Raw genomic sequence first — 22,959 nt, forward strand, 5'->3', positions numbered from 1 at the left:
CTTAACAACGTAAGATGATTGTGCACCCTGCCACCTTCTACCTGTAAGGCAAGGAATGTGAGGAATATCCCCAGGTTCTGACTTTAACAGAGAGTTGAGAACTTCCCTCCCAAGTTCCCAAGTGTTTTCAGCCACACTCTTTCCTGGCATTCTCTGCTCCTATGAACTGAGTCTCCTTTTAGTCTGGGTTTCTGACCTTGAGACAAAGATGAAGTACTTTCTTTGGCAAGTGTGGAAAGTTCCAGAATGGAGGCTGTATTCTTTGCTAAGGCTGCTGTAATAAACTACCACAGCTTGGATGGCTCAAACAGAAAGTTACTGTTCTAGAGACCAGAAGTCCAAGATCAAGGTGTTTGTAGGGTTGTTCTTTCTGAAGTGGTGAAATCCTCTCCTGTAGGTTCTGGGGATTGTGAGAATCTAGTGTTCCTCCATCTACAACCATGTCACCTCAGTATATCTCTATGTCTGTTTTCTCCTCATAGGACCCTAGCCATATTGGACTAAGCCCAGCTGTATGACCTCATCTTACCTCTAACATAAAGTATTACATCTCAACAAGCCTGTTTTCACATAAGATCATATTGCAAGGTACTGGGACTTCATGATGTTAAGTTTGGAGGAAGGGCAGAAGTCAGCCTATACCAATACCAGGAGTGGAGAAGAGAGATGGAGAGGGAAGGAATAATGAAAAATGAAAGTACTATGAAAAAGGATCTCCATTATGAGTAGCTGGAATCACTCAGGAAACTCTGGAATAAGTTAAGAGGTCAAGGAGTAATGGAAATGGGTGTCTACTTCAGGTCTTGTTTGTCAGCGGTAGAAGGTACCCCTCTGACATGTCATTCTTTGGGGTTTCTGGATGGCACCAAGGCAGAATGAACAATTCCCATGCAGACAGGTGCTGGTATTGGAAAGTCAGGCCAGGTATGAGAGAATAAAGTAAAATGGGTGAGAGGATGGGAATAGAGCACCAATAGGTGACCTTCTACCTCAGACCCATCTCCCCAAATTTCCTAAGTCTGTCAGTCCAACTCAGTAATTCAGACCCTGGGTTCAGTGGTGGAAGGTCTCACCTGTTCTTCCTGTTCTTACATAGGTTGGATAAATAGTCACCATCTACTAAAGCCACTTAGGGCTCACATTTCTTTACAAGTAATGACATTCTTGCTCCATTTATGCCTGCAATCCTAGCTGAAATTATGGTTTGAGGCCTGCTTGGGAAAGAAAGTTCCCAAGACTCCCCATCTGAGAGCTGAGCATGCACCTGTCATTCTAGCTACAATGGAGAACCCAAAATAAGTGGATCACAGACCAGGTATGCACCTAGGCAGGAAGTAAGACCTTACCAGCAATAGAGGGCCATAGGTGGATGTGACATGTTATATTCCTTTTTCTGTGGTGACCATTATTGCTGTATTTGGAAACACAACAAAGAATGTAAGTACATTTCTCGGCAGGTTTCTAGAGGGTCACCCAGTAGGTCAAAGGACCAATGCCTATTGCAAGTCTTAAGAATTCAAACTGTTTTTTCAAAAGTATACTATGACTTGGGCACTAGTAGTTTATGCCTGTAACCCTAGCTGCTCAGGAAGCAGAGATTTGAGGATTGCAGTTTAAAGCCAGCCCAGGGAAGAAAAGCCTGTGAGATTCTTATCTCCAATTAAGAACCAGAAAACCAAAAGTGGCACTGTGGCTCAAAGTAGAGTGTTAGCATTGAGCCAAAAAGCTCTGGGACAGCACCCAGGCCAAGTTTAAGTCCCACAACTGACAGAAACAACAACAAAAATATTCTCTAATCTAGAGTTTAAGGCCAAATTGAAGCCTTTTTGGGTGTTGATGGTAAACAAAGGATTGCTATTGACTTAAAATTCAACAATAATTAGATGTTTTTATGTAACACCAAAAGCTGGTCAACTCTGGAGTCAAAAGGTGTCCCTAGGGCTGGGAAGGTAGCTCAGTGGTACAGTGCATGCCTTGCATGCATGGGGCCTGGGTTCTATTCCTCAGCACCACATGAGCGGAAAAAGCCAGAAGTGGCACTGTGGCTCAGGTGGTAGAGCGCTAGCCTTGAGCTGAAGAGTGCAGGGACAATGCCTAGGCCCAGAGTTCAGGCCCCATGACTGACCAAAAAAAAAGGTGTCCCTAAAATTTCATTGTCATGTGCCACTTTCACAGTTTTTTCACACAACTTCAGGTCACCTGTGCATTAGTGACTTGGACTGGATCTTTTCCTTAAAAAAAAAAAAAACTTGAGCTTCAAGGTTAGCCTTAAGCAAAAAAGCTAAGGAACAGTGCCTACACCCTGAGTTCAAACCCTAGTACTGGCACAAAAACACAGAAAACAACAATCCTTGATTATTGACTAAAGAAACTTCATATCACTTTTATAACATGAAAGCCAGGAGATCAGAATCCCAGATGAGCTTCATCTATAGAACCTCAGGTAAATGTTAGGTTTTGTGTCCTTACTTATTGCTACCTATTCCTCCTCATCTCCCTTTTTGCTTGTGAGGAAATCAGCCCAGCACTTCCCCAACCTTACACCCCTTTCCCTGGAGTTCTCTCCAATTATGCATCTGTCTCCATTGACTGTCATGGCCAGGATTGCTATTGACTTACCTGTGGCTGCAGGTACTGGTGGCTGCAACATCAAGGTAAGCAATTCCCCCCTCCCACCCTGGTGCCCAAGCTGATGGGCTCCTATATGCATTGTTACATGTCACATGATTCATTTATTTATTCATCCATCTACTTGTGCAATGTCCACTGTTAGGTACTTTTTAAAAAGTTTTGTTTTTAGGTGACACATAGTAATTATACATATTTATAAATATGTACACAAATTGCTGGTGTGATGTTTCCACTCATGTATACATTATCCAATCAGGGTAATTAACATATCCATCAGCTCAAACATTTAGCATTTCTTTGTAGCGATAGCTTTGAAGATGCTCTTCTTTAGCTGTCTTGAAATATACAATGCTTTGTGCTTAGCTATAATAACCAAGGTGTTAACAGAACACCAAAACTTTTGCTCTTCCTATTTAACTGGAACTTTATACATACACAGTTGTCCTGTCTCCTCTCCAGCCTTTTGGTAACCACTGTTCTCTGAAAGTCTAAGACAACAACTTTTTAGATTCCACCTCTGATCATGTACAAAAAAATTTATCTTTGTCTGGATTATCTTTCTTTGTTTGGATTACTTTATATAATACCCCCAGCCTCATCCATGTTGTTATAAATGGCAAGATTTTGCCTTAAGGCTAACTTGTATTCCATTAGGTATAAGTACCATTTCCTTTTTCCATTCATCCATCGATGGACACCTAGGTTGCTTCTGTATCTTGGGTATTGTGAGTAGTTACTCTAAGAAGCCTGGAGGTGTACTTAACTTTTTGACATACTGATTCTCTTTCCTTTGGTTACATATTAAGAGAAAAAGGGAAGTCATTAGGTAGATAGGGATAAAGAGTAGTGGACATAACATGTAGCAGATAATATGTACTTCTTGTTCCCAGAATGCTTCAGACTCCTGCTCTAACATTTCTTCTTCCCATAATACCCAGGGTGCCTGCCTAACCAAGGAAAAGAACTAGGGAAGCACATGTACAATACATCAAGCAATGAGGGTGGGGGTAAAGCTGGAGGGGAACTCTGGAAGAAGCCCTATGCTATAAAACTGCCCTCCCAGAGGCCTCCATTAGGACTCTTTTTGGGGCACTTCTGGGATGGATGGAGAACCTTACTACTTTCTTTTCATGGCTTTCCTTTCACTTTCAAACAAACTTACTCTACTTGCCTTAAACACTTTCCTGCCTTTTAATTCTTTAATGGGCAAAGAAAGTTAATCCATTCCCCTGGACAGAAATCAATAATCAGTAGTGGGGTAACTGAGTTCCACTTTTAGTTTATTGAGGAACTTCCACAGTTTGCTATAATGTATATTCCTACCAACAGTATCTAAGAATTTCCCTTTCCCACAGTCTTGAAGGATTTGTTTTTTGGTAGTTACTTCTTTTATTTTAGTTTGTTTTGTTTTATTGTTATGCCTTGAAGCTAGCACACTAGGCCTTGAGCATGCTAAGCAAATGCTCTAATAATTAGCTACATCCCCAGATGTTTTTGTTTGTTTCTTTTGTCTTTGTGGTTGTGTGTTTGCTTTATGCCAGTACTGGGGCTTGAACTCAGGGCCTGGATGCTGTTCCTTAACTTTTTCTACTTAAGGCTGGTACTCTACCACTTGTGCTATACCTCCACTTCTGTTTTTTGCTAGTTAATTGGAGACCAGTCTCTTGCATTTGTCTTTCTAGGCTGGCTTTGAAACAGGATTCTGAGAACCCAGCCTCCTGAGTAGCCAGGATTTCAGGTATGGGCCACCCTAGGTCCCCCCACTTTTTTTTTTTTTTTTTTTGGTGGATTGTGGGGCTTGAACTCTGGGCCTGGGCCTTGTCCCTGAGCTCTTCAGTTTAAGGTGAGTGCTCTACTACTTGAGCCACAGTGCCACTTCTGGTTTTCTGGTTAACTGGAGATAAGAGTCTCACGGCCTTTCCTGCCCGGGCTGGTTTTGAACCATGATCCTCAGATCTCAGCCTCCCCTCAGCTAGGATTATAGGATTAAGCCACCAGTACCTGGCTGTAGCCCTTTTTTAAACAAACATTTCTGGACTGTTTAGCAAGTTCTGGGTTACCAGGGGTAAGGTTATAACTGTCCCTGACTGTGAGCATTTTATGACTTATGGGGAGGTGGGAACAGGCGAGGCAGCCCAGAGAAGTGCAGGAACTTGGATATAGCCAACCTTGTCAGGCCAGAGGACCGTACACAAAGGCTAGGACAGAGCAATGCTTTCCAGATCAGGTGACATCTTGGAAGGGGACAAGAGGGATGTATCTCAGTAATCTGAATAGTGCATGGGAGACAAAAAGGCACAATTGTAGGAACCCAGAGCAGGGGATGGGATAGGGTGAGGGACTGGCCACCAGAGTATTGAAACTTTACCTCAGACATGGCAAGGGCAGAGCTGGAGTTATATTGGAAGTCTGACCCTGGCTGTACCAGTCTACACTTCAATATAGCCCTGATGCGCCTCCCCAGACGTCCTCATTCCTCAGCACCATGCCGGCCAAGTCTGCAGGATGTCTGTGAGAGACAGGCAGGGGCAGGCACAATTCTACTGGCCCTGTTTTCAGATAAGGCTCCCCCAGGCAGCAGACAGTAAGGCTAAGAGCCAGCCCCCAAAGGCTACTGTCTCAGGAGCTTGGTCCTGGGCAGCCCCATGCCTTCTAGACCAGGAAGAGAGGAGGAATCAGGCAACCCAGACTCTTGGGGAGTGGCTAGACCTAGGATCACATCCAACCTGTTCAGGTTAGACATTGAAACAGACACTTAGGGAGCAAAGTGAATTGCCCAAATTCAACACACAATGCTTTAATGATTTTGTTAACACTGCAATGAATAATTAAAATGTTGACATTTATTGAACACTTATACTATGCCAGACACTAGTCAGTGCTCATTAGAAATATTCTGATTTTTATCATCATAATAACCCTCTGAGGTAAGTGCTGGTTACTATCTCCCTATGACAGGTGGGGAAACTAAGGCTGGGCTTTTAGGACTTTGTTACTTTGAGAAGAGGTCCAAATGCCTGCCATAGGCCACCCCAGTTTGAGGTGCACAGTTCAGGCAGGTCAGAGGAGCCCCAAGCATCAGAGGCCTCCCACATTTCACTCTGGCTGAGGCCCAGTGACAGGAACACGCAAGGAGCACCCGCGGGACTGCCTGTGCTGGATCAAAGTTCTGGGTAGGAGGCTGCAGAACAGCACAAACAGCAGCTTCCGAGCTAGGGAGACCACAAAGGTAACCTGCACAAAGCCACCTTGCCTTCCCCAACCATGCCAGGTGCACCTTCTGCCTCAGTGCCCCAGAAGCACTTGGGAAAGTAGGCTGCAAGATGGGCCCACAAACTTCCAGGAGGCCCCTTTCAGAAGTTTGCTCAGGGAGTAGAGGTATGGCTCAAGTGGTAGAACTCCAGCCTTAAGTACAGCCAAGTGAGAGAACAGGCCCTGATTTCAAGTCCCAGTACCTGCACCATTAGGGTGGTTGGGAGCATCCAGGTTTGCAAATGCTGACCTCTTTTTAGAATCCTGGTGCGGACAGCACAGTGATCAAGCAGACATGTGCAGTCAGGGTATATGGGCCTTCTTGGCCTTCTACTCAATCTGCTTTCTCCTCCCTTCCCTGAATCAAGGGCAGCCCATGGGAAGAAGGAGGCTAGGGATTCCTCGCTTTGCAGCAGGAACAAAAGCCTCTTTCCTTTTAGATTTTAGGAATGATTAAGTGCATCTAAAACAGAGCCAGAGCTTTCAGGACAAAGACGTTGGTCACCTCTGCTTCTTTTGGAAGAAGCAGCTCAAGCCTGGAGACTTAAAGGCTCACTGAAGAGGCACAGATACTAGTGCTAGAGCAAGCCCAAGCTGTCATGCCCCCAACACCTCTGCAGCTCCCAGCCAGTGCTCTGTCTATGCTTCCATTAGTTTTCAACAGGCTTCATAACAAATCACTACAAATTTAGTGGCTTAAAAGATACAAATCTGCAATCTTACCATTATGTGAGGCAGAAGAAGCCCAGTAAGGATCTTACCAGCCTAACTCAAGTGGGTCAAGCTGTGTCCTGTGATGGAGGATCTGGAGAGAGGGTCTGGCTGCTGTTCCTTTGAGTGGCTGGCTGCATCTAGTTCCTGGCACCTGTACAAATGAAGTCCTTGTTTTCTTGCTGGCTATACAAGAGAGAAGTTCCCAGCAACTGCAAACCCCTGCATTCCTTGGCTTGTGGCCCCTGCCTCCTCCTTCACAGCCAACAGTGGTTGCGGAGACCTTATTGGTTGTCCTTCCTGATCCATTCTCAGGGCATCTCCTCCACTTCTGAAATGATGTGTCACAAGTTTGCAATCGTACCCTGATGTGATTAGGTAGGGTCCACATAAGTAACCCACAATTCTCGTTCCATCTCTAGAGCCCTAACCTAATCATACTTCCAGGTATGATTCTTGCAGAAGGTAACCATAGAAGACAACTTTTAATTTTCCTCAGCTATCACAGCTCACCAAAACCATGCTCACTCAAAACAACCTAGAAGACCTCTGAGACCAAATGTGGGGCCACAAAGCTGCAGACTCCAGCTGGATTTTCTCCCATTCAGTTCAGTTATGCTGACAACTTGGAAACAGTATCAGGGTCCCTCAGGATTGAAGGCTCAGCCTCCAAAGGCTGCCTTCACCTACTGCAAGTTGCAAACCTGAACTAGAAATTGAAATTCTCAAGATCCCCTTAATTGTGACCAATTAACTAGAAAGGCTGAAGGCAGAGCTCAATGCTTGCCTAGCATAGGAGAGAATCTTGGGTTCTATCTAGCACTTACAGTAGCTCCTAGAACTCAGAGGGAGGGGTGGATGTGGAAACAAGATATATTTACAAGCATCATCACAAAGAACATGAATGGGATGCAAAGCTCAAGATATGGGAGAAGGGACATGAATCTCCATGGCTCCTCCCTCTGAGCATTCTGCTATCCAGAAGTGAGTCGAAACTCTGGCCTTTTGCCTTTTCACGGTGGCTTCATTTATCTGGATGGATCATTACACCACTGACCACAGATCTCAATTCAATCTCAGCCCCTCTCCTCCCCAGGGATTGTGGGATGTTGCTGAAAGTCCCAAATCTCTAATCCTCCCCAGATCTTTTGGGTAACCATCCAGAAACCACCTAGAAGCAGCCAGCCACCAGTCAGCTCATTAGCATGCAAAAGACACTTTTCATTTTGAAGCCTTCCAAGGGTTTTAGGAGTAGGACTGGAATGCAGATCAAAAACATATTTCTTCATATCACAGTAACTCAGATCACAAGTTCAAGGGATTAAGATAGTGAAATCTTTGGGAGGGGAGACATTATCCTGCTTACCATACCTCTTTTCTTTTCTTTTATGTTCTTTCTTTCTTTTCTTCCTCCCTCCCTCGGGGTTTCCCTCCCTCTCCTTTTTTCTTTCCTTCCTCCCTCCCTCCTCTCCTCCTTGCCTCTCTCCCTCTCATCTTCTCCTCCCTTCCTTTCTTTCTTCCTTTTATGACAGTACTGGGTCTTGAATTCAGAGCCTTGATCTCTTGTTTGGCATTTTTTGCTCAAGCCTAGCACTCTACCACTTGAGCCATAGATTCACTTCGAGTTTTGTGCTGGCTAATTGGTGATAAGAATCTCAGGGACTTTCCTGCCTGGGTTGGCTTTGAATCGGACTCTTTAGAGACCAGCCTCCTGAATAGCTAGGATTAGTTATGAGCCCATTACCTGGTCCCTGCTCACTTTCAAGAGGAGCAATGCAATCACCTAGCAGCTGCAGTGGATGGGCAGAGCCCCCAGCAGGACAGCAGCCCTTCTGCCCGAGTCCAGGCTCGGCTCAGGTTAGGCTCCTTGCCTGCTCCAAGCTCCTTGCTACCATCCAGTGGGTGACTTTTGTATTCTGCTATAAAAATAGTTTATGAGAATGAAAGAACATTTAGAAAATACAAAAATGGAGCAAGAAAACCCTCTTAGCTTCCCAGCAACTGCAGTTACATGTGCTTGATTTCTTGATTGATTTTTTTTTTTAAGTACTGAGAATCAAGCCAGGACCCAGCACATGTGAAACACACTCTTAACTGAGTCATACTCCTAGCCCTTGACTTTTTTGAGGCTAGCGTTATAATACTATTAATAAAATTGGTATCTGTGGGTATCAAAGCAACTGCCTTTGGAGAAAAAAATCCTGACTTCTGAGGAGGCACAGGGTTCATGGTTCAGTATAGCACTGTAGATGCTTGATTCATTTTTCCCATCACATTGCTCAACTTTAGCCAAAGACACATCACCTTTCAGCAAATCTCTTATTTTTGTACTCAATACTTCAATTAAGCACATTCACTTCTTTTTTTGGGGGGGGGTGTTGGTCATGGGGCTTGAACTCTGAGTTTGAGCGCTGTCCCTGTGCTCTTCAGCTCAGGGTAAGCGCTCTACCGCTTGAGCCACAGCGCCACTTCCGGTTTTCTAGTGGTTTATTAGAGATAAGAGTCTCACAGACTTTCCCGCCCCAGCTGGCTTTGAAACACCATCCTCAGATCTCAGCCTCCTGAGTAGCTAGGATTGCAGGCCTGAGCCACCGGCGCTGGCGACATTCACTTCTATTTGGGGACACCGTTTGCTTTTTTGGGAGGCAGATTTTTACAAAATTAAGGGAGGAAAAATGTAAACAAGGCTGATAATAATGTGAGGTTGAGAGCTTTTCCTTCAACTGAAAGGCTTTTTTGAAATTCTTTTGACTGGATGATTAATTGATTAATTGATTACACTCATCAAAACCAAGAGTAGTACATGTTTAAATAAGGTAAGTTTACAGTATTTTCTTTTTTTCCACACAGGGCTATACCAAACACATATATTGTTTTATTTTTATTTTTCTGTGCTGGCACTAAGTCTTGAACTCAGGGCTTCATGTTCTTCCCTGTTTTTTTCAATCAAGGCTAGTGCTCTACCACTTGGGCCACACCTCTAATTCTGGCATTTTGCTGGTTAATTAAAGATAAGGATCTCAGGGACTTTTCTGCACAGGCTAGCATTGAACCTTGCTATTTAGATCTCAGCCTTGATACTTACATCTGAGTAGCTAGGATTACAGAAGTAAGCCACCAGCATCCAGCTAAACATTTCTTGGCTGCACTGAAATGGTAACCTAATGGTCACTAACTAAATGATTCCCCTACTGTGTGACCCTTATAAGCTATCTAGATAACAATTTTGATGAACATCTTTTGCATAAAGCAATCTCCAAGTTTTAGAGGAAAGACTGTTGAATCTACATGCAAACTCCTCTCAAAGTTCTTGCACTTGCATATAGGCTAGAAGCTTAAATCTTGTATTTGAGACGGGGTGTCCTTTACACCTGTTGTCCTATACAATTCACTTTGTCCTGATTTGGGTAACTCCATCCTCCATACTCAACTCGCACTTTTATGACTTTTTATCAAGAAACCTGGTCATTCATTCACTGTCAGAGTCTATTCCCCCAGGATTGGAAAAGAAGATAGTGTTTTCCCAGATAGGTGGTCCATTTTCTGGCACCGCACACAGAGATCTGTGGGTGAAATACTACAAGCACCTCTGCATCTTTGCAGGGTCCTTTGGGCTGTAATTGTTCTGGGGAGTGATGTCTAGATATTATTCCACCTGGTTCAACTGTGTAACCATGTCCTCAGAAACCTTGCAAAGAGCTTCATTATGTCCAGGGAAGCCAGCGTGTGAGCATCCTAGAGAACACAAAAGAAAGATGGAGAAGAACCTTCCAGGGGGTGAGGGCACATGTTCAATGGTACAGATGGGCAAGGAGTCAAGGTGTGCTAGAAGAGAGAACTTGGAGGTTGGGCATTGGTGACTCATGCCTGTAATCCTAGCTACTCAGGAAGCTGCAGGAGGATGAGGTCTGAGGGAGGATCAAGGTTCAAAGCCAGCCCAGGCAGCCCAGTCTGTGAAACTCTTATCTCCAATTAGCCACCATAAAGTTGGAAGTGGAGCTGTAGGCTAAAGAGGGAGAGAGAGAGAGACTCTGAGCCCTATCCTTCTCAGGAGTTTGGGATAGGAAAGTAACATTCTTCAGTGGAAGTTTCAGTCACCAGGATTGGGAGGGTCAGAGGAGCCAGTCAGAGGTACTTCAGAATTTTGTGTGTTCCTTGGTGGGTGGATGTGGTCCTAGGGATTGAATCCAAGGAGGGCCTCATACTTGCTAGGCAGGTACTCTATGGCTGAACAAAGCTTCCAGTCCTGTCTTTAACTCTGATTCTGGCATACATTCATTCCTTAGAATATTGGAATTTAAAAATAATATTGAAAATTTCAATTATTTCAGACATAAGGGGAACCCATTGTTCAGTATTAACAATTACTAAACTTGTGGCTGATCTCATCTCTATTGCCACTCACTCTCCTGATCACATATCATTCAGTAGCCAGTCTCTAAGGTTTTCAACATCTTATCTCTACAAATCAGTACTCAAAAAAACCCCAAATCTCAGGCTGGGGAGCTGCTCAGTGTAGAATACTTGATTCCGGGCCCAGTAAGAACTTGGGATCATCTAACTTCCATTTCCTGATTGGTTGGAATTACAGGCATATGGCACTGTGACTAGTTAGTAGATGGTTTCAAAGAAGAAGCTGCTGCAGTGGCTGAGATCAGAGGCACCATGGTTTAAAGCCAGCTAGGAAAGAAAAGCCATGAAAGTCTATCTCCAAAATAACCAACAAAAAGTTGGGCTAGAGATGGGGCTCAAGTGGTAGAGCACCATTATATATTCTTCATTCAAATAACTGGCTAATTACCTACAAGGTAAGCAAGTGCAAGGCCTTGAGTCCAAACACTGGTATCAACTATTCAGTAATTGTGAGGTAATGATGGTATAGGAAAAACAGGACCAATGTTGTATTCTTCTCCACCCCCACCCCTGCCCATTTTGGGGATAGAACCCAGGGTCCTAACTTAGGCTAGGCAAGTAATCTACCACTGAGCTAAACACCCAGTCCTTAATGCTAATCCCCCCTCTATTTTCCATTTATCAAAATAAAGATAATAATGTCCTCTAAGACCACTTTATGCAATAGCATTATAATTCCAGCCACAAATGCAATTTCAAAATTTCCAATTGATTATATTAAAAAATAAAAAAGAAACAGGTGAAATTAATTTCAATTTTTAATTCAATAATTTCCAAATATTATAATTTGAACCTGTAGTCAATATAAAGATATTAAGGTGATACTATACTTTTTTTTTTTCTGCATCTGGGGCTTGAACTCAGGGCCTGGGTGCTGTCTCTGAGTCTCTTTGTGCTCAAGGCTAACACTCTACCACTTGAGCCACATCAGTGCTACTTCTGGCTTTTTCTGAGTAGGAAAAAAAAATTGTTTAAATAAGGATGCAGGTTGACCCATTGCAACAATGGGATGTACAAGATGCTATGTCAAAAAACAAACTTTACAATTTGGGGGTTGGGGGAGAGTATAGTTGAGGAGGTGGGAGGGAAGGGATGATAGGGGAAAAATAAAGGAGGAGCCAACAATGCTGGACAAGAAATGTACTCATTATCTTGCTCATGTAACTGTAACCCCTCTGTACAGTATTTTTACAATAAAAAACTGATAAAAAAGAGTTTCACGGTCTTTCCTGCTTGGGCTGGCTTTCAACCATGATCCTTAGATCTCAGCCTTCTGAGTAGCTAAGATTATAGGTGTGAGCCACAGTCACCAGCTCCCAGTTTGTATTCAGTTTTGAAATTCAATGTTTTTCTGTTTTGTTTTGTCAGTCATGGGGCTTGGAAAAGGCCTGGGCACTGTCACTAAGTGTTTTTGCCCAAGGTTAGAACTCTACCACTTGAGTCACAGTTCTACTTGCAGCTTTTTGGTGGCTGATTGGAGAGTCTCATGGATTTTTCTGTCTGGGCTGGCTTTGAATTGCCATCCTCAGATCTCAGCCTCTTGAGTAGTATCATAGTGGGAGCCACAGCACCCAACAATCCTAGATATTTTATTCATGTTTCTTCTTCCTTTCTTCCCCTCTCCCTCTCTCTCTCCTTCCCTTTTTTATCCTTCCTTCCTTCTTTCCTTCCTCTCTCCCTCCCTGGGTCCCTTCCCCCTCTTTCTTCCTTCTTTCCTCTTTCCCTTCCTCCCTCTCTCTTCTCCCTCTTCTCCTCTCCTCTCCCTCTCCTCTCTTCTCCTCTCCTCTCTCCTCCTTTCCCCTCCTCTCCTCTCCCTTCCTCATTCCCTCCCTTCACTCCCTCCCCCTTTATGGTACTAGTATCCTAAATAAGGCTGACTTCACCCATGGGAATCACTCCCTTCACAGCCGCTACCCCCCCCCCCCCCCGCCCCGCCACCTACTTTCACTTTGTTCCTCTTATGATTCTGGTTTTCTTTTGCATTTTATCATCTAGCTGATTTTGCTTGTTTATATGAAAACATTTTATGTTTATGTTAATTTTGGGAGAAAATTTGCTATCCAATCCACCCATATGGCTTTCTGCCACCGAGATACCAGGAAGGGGCCTCCAGACATCTTTCTATAGTTTACTCAAAGGCAGTGAGAATCTGCCTCTCCCAATTTACTCCTGGAAAAAACAGGCCCAGAAAGTGACACAGACACCAAACAGCTTCTGAGGTGGGACATTAAAAAAGACACATTGACTACTCAGGAGGCTGACATCTGAGGATCATGGTTCCCAACCGGCCTGGACAGGAAAGCCAGTCTGGGCAGGAAAGTTCAGACTCTTATCACCAATAAACTACTTTAAAAAGCCAGAAGTAGCGCTGTGGTGCAAGTGGTAGAGTGCTTACCTTGAGTAAAATAAGCTCCGAGACAGCATTCAAGCCCCAGGATTGGCAAAAAAAAAAAAAAAAAGACAAGTTGTAACATTAATAATATCATAGGTAACAATGGAGGTGCTGAAGGGAAGATTCTTTTAGGAAGATTCAGACATAAATGTGCTTTTAGTTAGGTGCTGGTAGCTCATACCTGTAATCCTAGCTACCCAGGAGGCTAAGACCTAAGGATCCCAATTCAAAGCCAGCCAGGGCAGATAAACTTGAAAGACTCTTATCTCCAATTAAACACTGAAAAGCCAGCAGTGGAGAAGTGGAGCTGTGGCTCAAGTGATAGACTTGCTAGTCTTGAGCAAAAAAGCTAAAGGAGAGCACCCAGGCCTTGAGTTCAAGAGCCAATACCAGGCACACAAACATGTACGCATACACATGTGCACACACACACACACACACACACACACACACACACACAATTTGATTTCAATGAAGTCCTTTAGTGAGTTCCACATTATCTTCCTTCTGCAGGAGACAATGAATAAAGCAGATAAAACCCAAGAAATTGGATTTGCCAGGACTGGCCATCTCCCACTCTGTCTCTCTATGGCTAAGAGAGTTATTGTAGCTGTTATGCATGCTAGGCAAGCTGAATGTGCCTGATTCCTGAGAAACCTTGTATACTGCTGTGGCAGGAAGTGGTTCTCCTTTGGAAACTGTAGTGACTATAAGGTGATACTATCTTTTCATTTAAGAAGCCAGTTCTTGGCTGGCCATCGGTGGCTCACCTCTGTAATCCTAACTACTCAGGAGGCTGAGATCTGAGACTTGTGATTCAAAGCTATCTCAGGCAGGAATGTTGGTGAGATTCCAATTAACCAGCAAAAAGTAAAAAGTGCATGTGTGCCTCTCAAGTGATAAGAGTTCCAGCCTTGAGTGGAAAAACTAGAGGATAGTGCTCAAGTCTTGAATTCAGGTTCCAGTACTGACAATAAACAAACAAATAAGTCAATAAAATTAGCAAGCCAGTCTTGGCAGAGCTAGTTCCATGACAGAACAAGAGACTTAACAGACATTCCTGCCATGAGTTTTCTATGTCCAACTGACTTTGCTGCTTCTCCTCTACCTCCTCTCCTCAGGATCACATTGATGCTCCTGGTCTTCCTTCCCACCCCCTTTCTTTTCTAATCTACTCTCATGGACCTACCACTCTGGGATGATGGGGGATCAGGGCAAGTGTGTCCAGCCAGAGGGCCAAAGAGGATGATGGGCAATGACCACATTCATTTAGCTTATCTCTAAGGTGCGTAGCACATAGCAGGAGCTCGACAAGAATGATTGACAGGAATAAATGCATGATACAAGAGTCAATCTATTAACTAAGAGTTCTAGTCCTTTCTGCACTTGATGCTCTCAGCCATGTCCTCTAGGGTGGTCCTGAAGAGGAAGGGGTGGGGGCTCATGGGTTGTTTTCATGGGAGGTATTCCCAACTCCTTTCAATTTTGTGCAGATCCTAGGGTGACTCTGCATTGACCTACTCTACTAAACTGTCTAGGTTTGGGTTACAAATTAAGAATTTCTTAGCTAGATACTGGTGGCTCACATCTGTAATCCAAGCTACTCAGGAGGTTGAGATTTGAGGTCTGTGGTTCAAAGCCAGACCAGGCAGACAAGTTCAAGAGACTCTTACCTCTAATTAACCAGTAAAAACTTGGTAATACAGCTGTGACTCAAGTGGTAGAGTGCCAGCCTTGAGCAGAAAAGACAAACAAGAGTACAAAGTCCTGAGTTCAAGTGCCAGTACCAGCACATACACACATAGAAAAAGATTTCTTGTTGGTGTTTGGCTTGGCTGGTACCCTCCTTCTGTGTACTTATCCTTTCGTAGCTGTTCCCTGCCTCCTCATAGAATCCTTGTATTTCTTCCATATAGGCTCACTCTTTGGGAAAATACCTGTTAAGTATACTCATGTTGGTAAGGGGTAATACCCTAGGAATGTTCCTTGTTCCTTCTTCCATTGTCTCTGCACTGTAATAACAGACAGCTTTAAGTCATAGGAGTAACTGTAGAATCAGTGGCAGGATACCTGGGTGGGATGGGGTTTAGTCTATCAAAGTATTTCAAGGTGAGGTGGGCATGGGGTGGAGGGCCCCAAAAGAGTAGCAGACAATCTATTTTGGGGATGGGTCCTATTTTTTGTACAGATACTCTCCCTAACTTTCCTCTGTGATGATGGATAGTTACCATCTATCTTATTCAGGTGGAAACTGGCTATTCTGCCCACTTCACAACAGTGCATTAATCTGCCCTTCAGTGGTATGCAAATGTGTATATAATTCCTAATGTTGCCATAGGTTCCTTGAGGGTAGGGGTTGTGTTTCTCACTTTTATAATCTATGTGGTTGTTTCTCCTCCTTCCCAATCCCCCTGAAGTTTACCCCTTAAGGCAGCAGACTTAAGAAGTGGGCTGTCTGGGAGATCATGAGGTCAGGAGGTTGGAACTCTTGAGAATGGGATTAGTACCCTTATTAAAAATCATCCAAGGCGGTTTATTTGCTGCTTGTGCCATGTGAGTACTCAAAAAGTTCCCTTACCTTTTTTCCTTTTTTTGTGATTATATATGTATTTCTAGTTATGAATATAATATAACCTCCAGGAAGGGAAAGATTATTGTTGTGTGAAGCCACTTAGCACAGTCCCTGGCACCTAGGAAGCTGCTGATCAAATGCTCTTGAACTTGTGCAAGGTCATACATTTAGTTCCAGATCTGAAAGGAGGACTTGGTGTCCCAGTGACCACAAAGGATTCCTTGCCATACCACTGTGCCTACCTTGAAAATCTTCCCTTACTTTTTCAATGCTCCAACTTCTGACCATCTAGAGAGTAAGGCATGTGTGTGAGAAGTCTTCTCAAACTCAAAACATTCCATCTCCACCTCCACAGCCATCTTCTTGCCAAAATAAGCTGGGGAGGTTTTGTGAGTGCCTGGATTCCAGCAGGAGTTGAGCTGGTCTGAGAAGAAAAACTGAGAGAAAAAAAGAACGGAAAAGAAATATTTGCAAACGTTGATTTGTTTAAACTTTTTCACAAACTTTACAACACAAGGAAACCAACAGAGACAAGCTCATAATGAAGTAATCAGCTGATGCTGCTAATATTCTAGCCATGAGAAATGATTCCTCCTATTTCATGGGGTTGATACAAATAGGATCATTAAAACACGGCCAAGGAGGAGAGAGGGTTTACTTTTTCTGTCTCCTTCCAGTCTGTGTTCTGAAAGCTCAGCAGGAATTTAAACAAATAGCATGGAGGAATGGTGGAGGAACATGAATCCTGTCATATTTAAAGAAAGAGCCCCTTTCAGCCTACTCTTCCTTTTAATATATTGGCTTTTGCACAGTTTGCTTTTTGAAATGCTGCTGGGTAGTATTGCCCCCTGCAATCTCCCCACCCCCCAAATCTGGAGAGACAACTTGAGAAAAACAAAATTCACATCAAATTGTTCTAATATTTTCTAGGTCAAGTAGAAAATGTTGATTTCTCTCATATGAATGAATTGCAAGGGAAGAGAATGAGAGTAATAAAGACTGGAGGAGGGAGTTCAGACTGTTTCCCCCTTAGTTAAAAAGGGGGGAAAAAACAGGCTGAGGTAGCTCAGTGGTAGAGTATGCACTTAGTGCGCAAGGCCTTGGGTTCTATTCCCAGCATAAAGAAATAAACAAATGTTAAGGGATTAAAGTAACTGGTCAAAAAGCAACCAGGTCTGATGAGCCTGTGAAGGTCCCAGTCTTACAGAGATAGAGGATTTGAGCCTGGAGAATTTGGTTTCCCTGTACTCCACACCGGAAGAGAGGCTGAAGGGAGGGGCACCCACTCTTTAAAACAGGGCTGGTTTATTTAACTGAACTAACAGTATGCTTACTGAAACTCAAGGGTGGGAAGGGGAAGGTACAGTGCTCTGGCCTTGGACAAGTTCCTCAACTTGCCATCTCTGTCTTCTCACCTGCAAAAAGGGAAGAAGATCCTACCTGACAAGTGTGAAAATTTAAATAATCCAAAGGAAATAGAACACGTCTCCTGGCCCACAGGGATGGCTTCTGCGAAAAGTTAGGGTGAACTATTAAAAATTTCCTTAGGAAGAACTCTCGCAGTGTAATCCTTAGCCCGGTGGAGTTTGGTGGGGTGGGCCTGTGGAGTGGAAAGCACATTAACCAGCTATCCCTATGTTCCTCCAAATCGGGCTGTTCAGCTTTGTGTTGTGCCTGGCCCTGGCCGGAGGGCCCAGGGCTCCCGCTGTCTCCTTCGGCAAGTTTGCTCACACACAGCCCCATCCACACTTTGGCTGGAAAACTCCAAGTGTTTTTCGTCCTTCTCCCTGTGTTGTTGTTGGGTTCTGATTACTTCCATCTGGCTGCAGCAGCTCCAGTGGAGTCTCTAAAAAGACACAAAACAAAAAGAAACCCTGGATACAAAACATGTGCATCAAGCCTGGAAGACTGTGTCGCTTCTCGCCAACATGCGCTCATGTGGCGACAGGCTCGAGTCGTGGCTGGGGGAGGGGGGCGCAGCAGAACACCGGGCACCTGCGCCAGCTACCCGCGGGCAGAGGGTCCGCGTGGGCCCCGTGAGCAACGCGGGCTTTCGCCTCGGCGCCCCAAGAGCGAGTGCCCTGGGAACTGCGACCCGGACACCTCCCGATGGAGATGGGGGGGGAGGGTGTAAGGGGATTTTGGAGATTGAAAACAGAGCAGTCCAAGAGCCTCAGCTCCGAAGCTCATCTGACTTGAGTTAGCAACACCTCCCCCCCCCCCCCCCCGCCCCAAACGCCTTCCCCTCCCTCCCTATCCCCGCGCCTTAAAAGAAGTGTTAGAGACTGGCGCGTTCTCCCGCTCCCCGCTCGAACTTTCCCGTGGTGGTGCTTTCTTTCCTCGGTACAGCGGAGGGGGAGACTACGCGGCAGCCCCCTTCCCTCCTCCGGGTGGCGTCTGGGTCCCCCCTCCCCATCCCCGGGGGCGGGGTGTGCGCGGCGGGGCGGGCCAGCGGGGGCGCCGCGCGGGGGTGTGCCGAAGCCGAGCGCGCGGGGGCGCTGCGCCGTCCGGGCGGCGCTGATGGATTGCAGGAGTGCCGGCGCTCGCCAGCCGAGGCAGCACGGCTCCGCGGACTTTTTTTTCAAACTCCCATCAATGAGACTTCGAGGAGGAGCGGGAGGAGGCGGCGGCGGCGGCGGCGGCGGCGACGACAGCGGACGCAGAGGAAGGCGAGGAGGAGCCCGGGGAAGGATCTCGGGCAGCGCGGTGCGCCCAAGCCTCCCGGAGTAGCCTGCTCGGCGTTCGTAGGGGCTGCGGGGCCCCGCCTGCCTCGGTTCCCTCCTCTCCCCTCCCCTGCCTGGCCCGGCCCGCCCCGCCCTGGCCGGCTGGAGCCTCGGCACACGGCAGCCCGCGGCGGGTCACCCCGCAAGCCAAGTTGGGATGGTGGCCTGCAACTTCTGCCCGGCGCCCAAGAGGCCACCTGCGTGCTAGAGGCAAACTTTTGTCTCCTCGGTAAAGTTGCATCGGCCTTCTTTTTGCTTGATTGTCGTTGCGAAGCGCTTTCTGTCCCGGCGGAGCCGACTGGGATGCTGCTCGGTCTTCAGAGGGTCGCTCGGCCGGGTACCCGTTCCGGGGCTCGGGGTCTGGACATTAGACTTGCGGGAACTGGAAACTGGAGGGGGCGGCCCGCGTCGCTGTGGCCCAGCAGGCCGAGGAGCTAGGGGGAGATCTTGGGGCTAGCAACTCGTGGCCGGGGGTCGATTTTGCACCTCCGTACCGTACCTACCTGGAGGAAAGCGTCTTCCTTCTTGGAGTGCACAGCCAGGCCGGCCTACGGCCAGTTGCACCGCACACGGGTCAGGGGGCTGATTTTTTTGCGGAGAGTAGGGGCTGGGATGCCCCGAAGCTCTCGAAGGTGGGTACTGGAAGCGTGTGTGCGGGAGGGTGCTGTGTGCGGGAGCGTGCTGTGTACGGAGGGCTGCAGCCAGCCCCTGGCGAACTTCTAACTCCACTTCTCCACGCTGCGCGTCCCTTAGCCTGCCTTTCTTTCTTCCTCGCTCCTTCCTCCCCCTTGCCTCCCTCCCTGTTGCCCCCTCCCCCTCGGCGGGGCTCTCCCCTCCGGCCTCCTTTCGGGCCTCTTTCTGCCTTCTCTGCTGCCCTCGGCCCCCGAGATCCGCTTGACTTCCCGAAGGGATCCGCACGTAATCCTTTCGCCGGGTACCGGTTCCGCACCCCTCGCTTGGATTCCCGCCCCCGACGCCGCTTCTCCCCACCCCAGCCCCGACAGTCTCTCAACAAGTATATTTGCTGAGGAATTTGAAAAATCCACTACTGCAACTTGATCTGTGTGTGATGGATGGGGAGAGGCGCGGAGAGAGTTGGGCGCCAATCCTATTAAGGGTTTAGAGAGGGGAGCGTTTTACCCCGGACGCGGGGCGGGCGGGGGTGTGTGTGTGCGGGGGGTGCAGGCGGGATGGGGGAAGGGTGCGAGTGCTGGCGTGCGTGAATGCGAGCGCGCCCGCCTCGCCGGGGAGCGGGAAGTCCACTCCACTCGGCGTCTTTGCAAGCCTGGCCCTCACTACTGTCATTTCCTAGGAAACCCAACTTTTGTAGAGCGCGGGGAGCTGAGGATGGAGCCGCCGCGCGCGCCTCGCCGTGGGCGACGGGCCGCCAGGGCGCTCCCGGGCATGGGGCATCCCCCAGGGTGCTGCTCCCCTCTGCCCTCTCTCTTTTGTGTCATTGTGTGGCTCCCAAAGTTGATCCCAGCTGGAAAAGTAGACCTCTCCCCAGGGTCCCGCCCCGCGCGCTGGGGGCATTACACGAGGCCCACGGACCCCCAGTCCGGGCATCCTCCTCTCTCCCTGTTCCCGGCCTTGGCTCGGGCTCTGCTGCTCCGTGGCCGCCGAGCTGTGCTGGGCCCCCACCCTGCTGCCCTTGCCGAGCGGTGTGAAGGTTTAATCCCAACAGCTACAGATAAAGGGAGCAGTTGTAAAACGCTCGTTCGCTGTTTGCAGACGAGGCTCTGGGGGATGTTGGAGAATTTGAAAGTAAACGTTTCCCTCGCAAGCGGCATAAAATAGTGTTTAAACAAATATTGTATTGGCATGCTCAGGGGGCTCAGTGCCAAAAAGTAAAGTAAATAAACTGTGAAATCCAAAATATACAGCGGGGGGATAGCAGGGGGAATAGGCGGGCTTGTCACAGTCTTCCTGATGCGATCTGTTTGTTCTGGCCACCTCCTTCGTTGCCCCCCCCTTCCCCGCCCATTTCCTTACCTTGGCTGCCAGTTTCCCTCGCTGGGCTGGCTTCTGTGTGTCTGAGGGCTAGACACCCTGGTTTGGGGATCCGCTCTGCAGTTACCCAGTCTGAGTAAAAACATTTGTGGCTATCTGGGCTGCTGTTCCCAGGACAGGAGAGGCCAGAGCACCCTGGCTTTGCCTGCTCTCTACTTCTGATATGTCCTGGGGCAGTAATTCTATAGTGTAGAATCTAGGCCCTGTATGTCCTCCCCTGACCCCCCCCCCCCAGATGCCTCTTTCTTGATGCCTCTTTCTTTCTTCAGCTTTCTTGACTTGCGGCTTCTCTTCTGAGAGTTCCAGGAGGTGTACAGATTTTCAAACCCAGCCATATGGAAAGTTGTCACTTGTCTGAGGAATTTGAAAGTTAATTATATTTTGGAAGATTTAGCGTGGTTTTGTATTTCCCCTCTGTTTTGAGACCTACGCCAATTTCAGGAGGCTGTTTCCTGATTCTAGGAGGATTTAAATTAATTCAGTGAAGATCCTACATTTGGAGAAGCCTACCTGCCCAGGAGGTGGCCCTCAGGTGACCCAGCCTCCTCTTGTCTTGTGTCTGAGACTGTGGTCAGCATGGTCTGTTGGCAGTTTCAACTGGTAAGAATGAGGATGACAGGGAGAAAGCCCCTCCCAAACCAGAGCTGGCTCTTCGGGAATAAGGTGGGATTGTTAAGCTTCTTTTATCCCTCCTGGGAATTGATGAGATAGGAATTTGTACAGGGTTCACACTTGCCGAGTGAGGACTTCCAGGTTGCTCTCAAACTTACAAGCTCAGGCCTTGGAGGAAACCCTTGTCTCAGCCACCCTCTCTCATGTGTGAGATTGGGTGAGTCCTTTTATTTTTCTCAGGGTGTTTCTCCTGGGGAAGCCTCAGGCAGAGTGTAAATCCTTTGAGTTGCCTGGCCAGAAAAGGGGCCACAGGGCTGCCGGTCATCCGCTCATTGCCTGGCTGTGGGGGTCTTGGGAGCTGTGTACTGTAGCTGGCTTGTTTGCACTTCAGACTGAAAAATACACAAATACTTCACGCTTTTTGTACTCCCACAAGTGCCCTGTACACAGTGCAGGCCCCAGGGCTGGATTAGCAAACCAGGGGATTCCGCAAGTAGGCAGACAAAATTGGATATTTGCCTAATAAACACCCTTCTTCCATCAAGGCCCCTTTTGGGCACCCTAGGGGAAAGCTTGAGTGTCCAGACACAATTCTTTTTAAGTGAGACCAGGAGTGTGTCGTGTGCACTGTGGAAACTGGTGTTACTCCCTCACACCCAGCTGGCTTGTTAAATCTCAAAACCAGAGTTCTACATCCCTGTCTCTGGGCAGACCAGCTGGCCCTTCCTGAGAATGTGGGTACATCAAGCTGTCTTTCCTGTGCCTGGTGTTCCAGAGGCAGGGCCAAGCAGCTCTGCTTCTTGAAACTGGGGGATGGGAGTCTACCTGTGCCAGGGTCTGTTTCCCAGTGCACTAGGGGTGGCCAGGCCAGGTGGGCCTGGACAGCTGCAGCTGTTCCCACTGGGCCAGGGTCCTTTGAAAAGGAGCCCCTGGGAAGCAGTTTCTTCCTTTCTTCTTTTCAGTAAGTGTCAGAGACGTGGACGAATGAAACACATGGAGAATGCCAAAGAAAGAAACAGTATTCTCAGATTCCATAAAATTCGGACAGGCAGAATAGGTGGTTGCATTAACAGCCAGAATGGCCAGCAATTTCAGCTCACAACTTTTTGTGTTTTATTTATTTTTTCACTTTTGAAGAATGTGGGGATGGAGAACTGGGAGGAAAGGCGGCTGCTCTGTAACTGTTTCCTAAGGTTTGTTTAAGAACAGAAGAGAGAGAAAGGGACACACACACAAGCAATTGATAGTATTGGTGAAGATACCTTTGACACTTTCTGTGGGAATAGATATATAACATCAGATTCAGAATTCGTCCTTTTCTCTAAAATTAATCTGAGGTTTTTCTGAGGACTACTAAGGATTATACAAAATGACCCCCCACTTAAAAAAAAAGATTTTGAGGGTGACAGAGGGATCATAAGAGTGCATAACTGTATTCAAAACTTTGAGAAAACACGGATAATGACCGCACCCTTGATGAGTGTTTAGTGTCTAATTTTCCTCCAATTCTTCAATCACTAAAAGAATCCTTAACATTCCTGTTCAGCTTTCACTTCTGGTTTCTCAAAAAAACTAGAAGAGAAAAATAACGCATGTAAGACGTGGCTAAAGAATATATGTTAAACTGTTGAAATTTGGGTTTA

At 46.7% G+C, this 22,959-nt stretch overlaps 1 protein-coding gene across 1 annotated transcript in view; it reads left to right on the forward strand.

Annotated features, from left to right (window-relative positions):
- Nucleotides 1-18,849: 18,849 nt before the first annotated feature.
- The window catches only part of Gli2 (GLI family zinc finger 2), a 234,985-nt gene continuing 230,875 nt past the window's right edge, over nucleotides 18,850-22,959 (forward strand). Inside the window, exon 1 of the mRNA XM_070021879.1 lies at nucleotides 18,850-18,923. The gene's annotated coding sequence lies outside the window, so the exon portion shown is untranslated. The remainder of the gene's footprint in view (nucleotides 18,924-22,959) is intronic.

The sequence above is a fragment of the Dipodomys merriami genome, unplaced genomic scaffold, assembly GCF_024711535.1.
Source record: "Dipodomys merriami isolate MVZ:Mamm:240054 unplaced genomic scaffold, mDipMer1.0.p SCAF_146, whole genome shotgun sequence".
Classification (NCBI taxonomy): Eukaryota; Metazoa; Chordata; class Mammalia; order Rodentia; family Heteromyidae; genus Dipodomys; species Dipodomys merriami.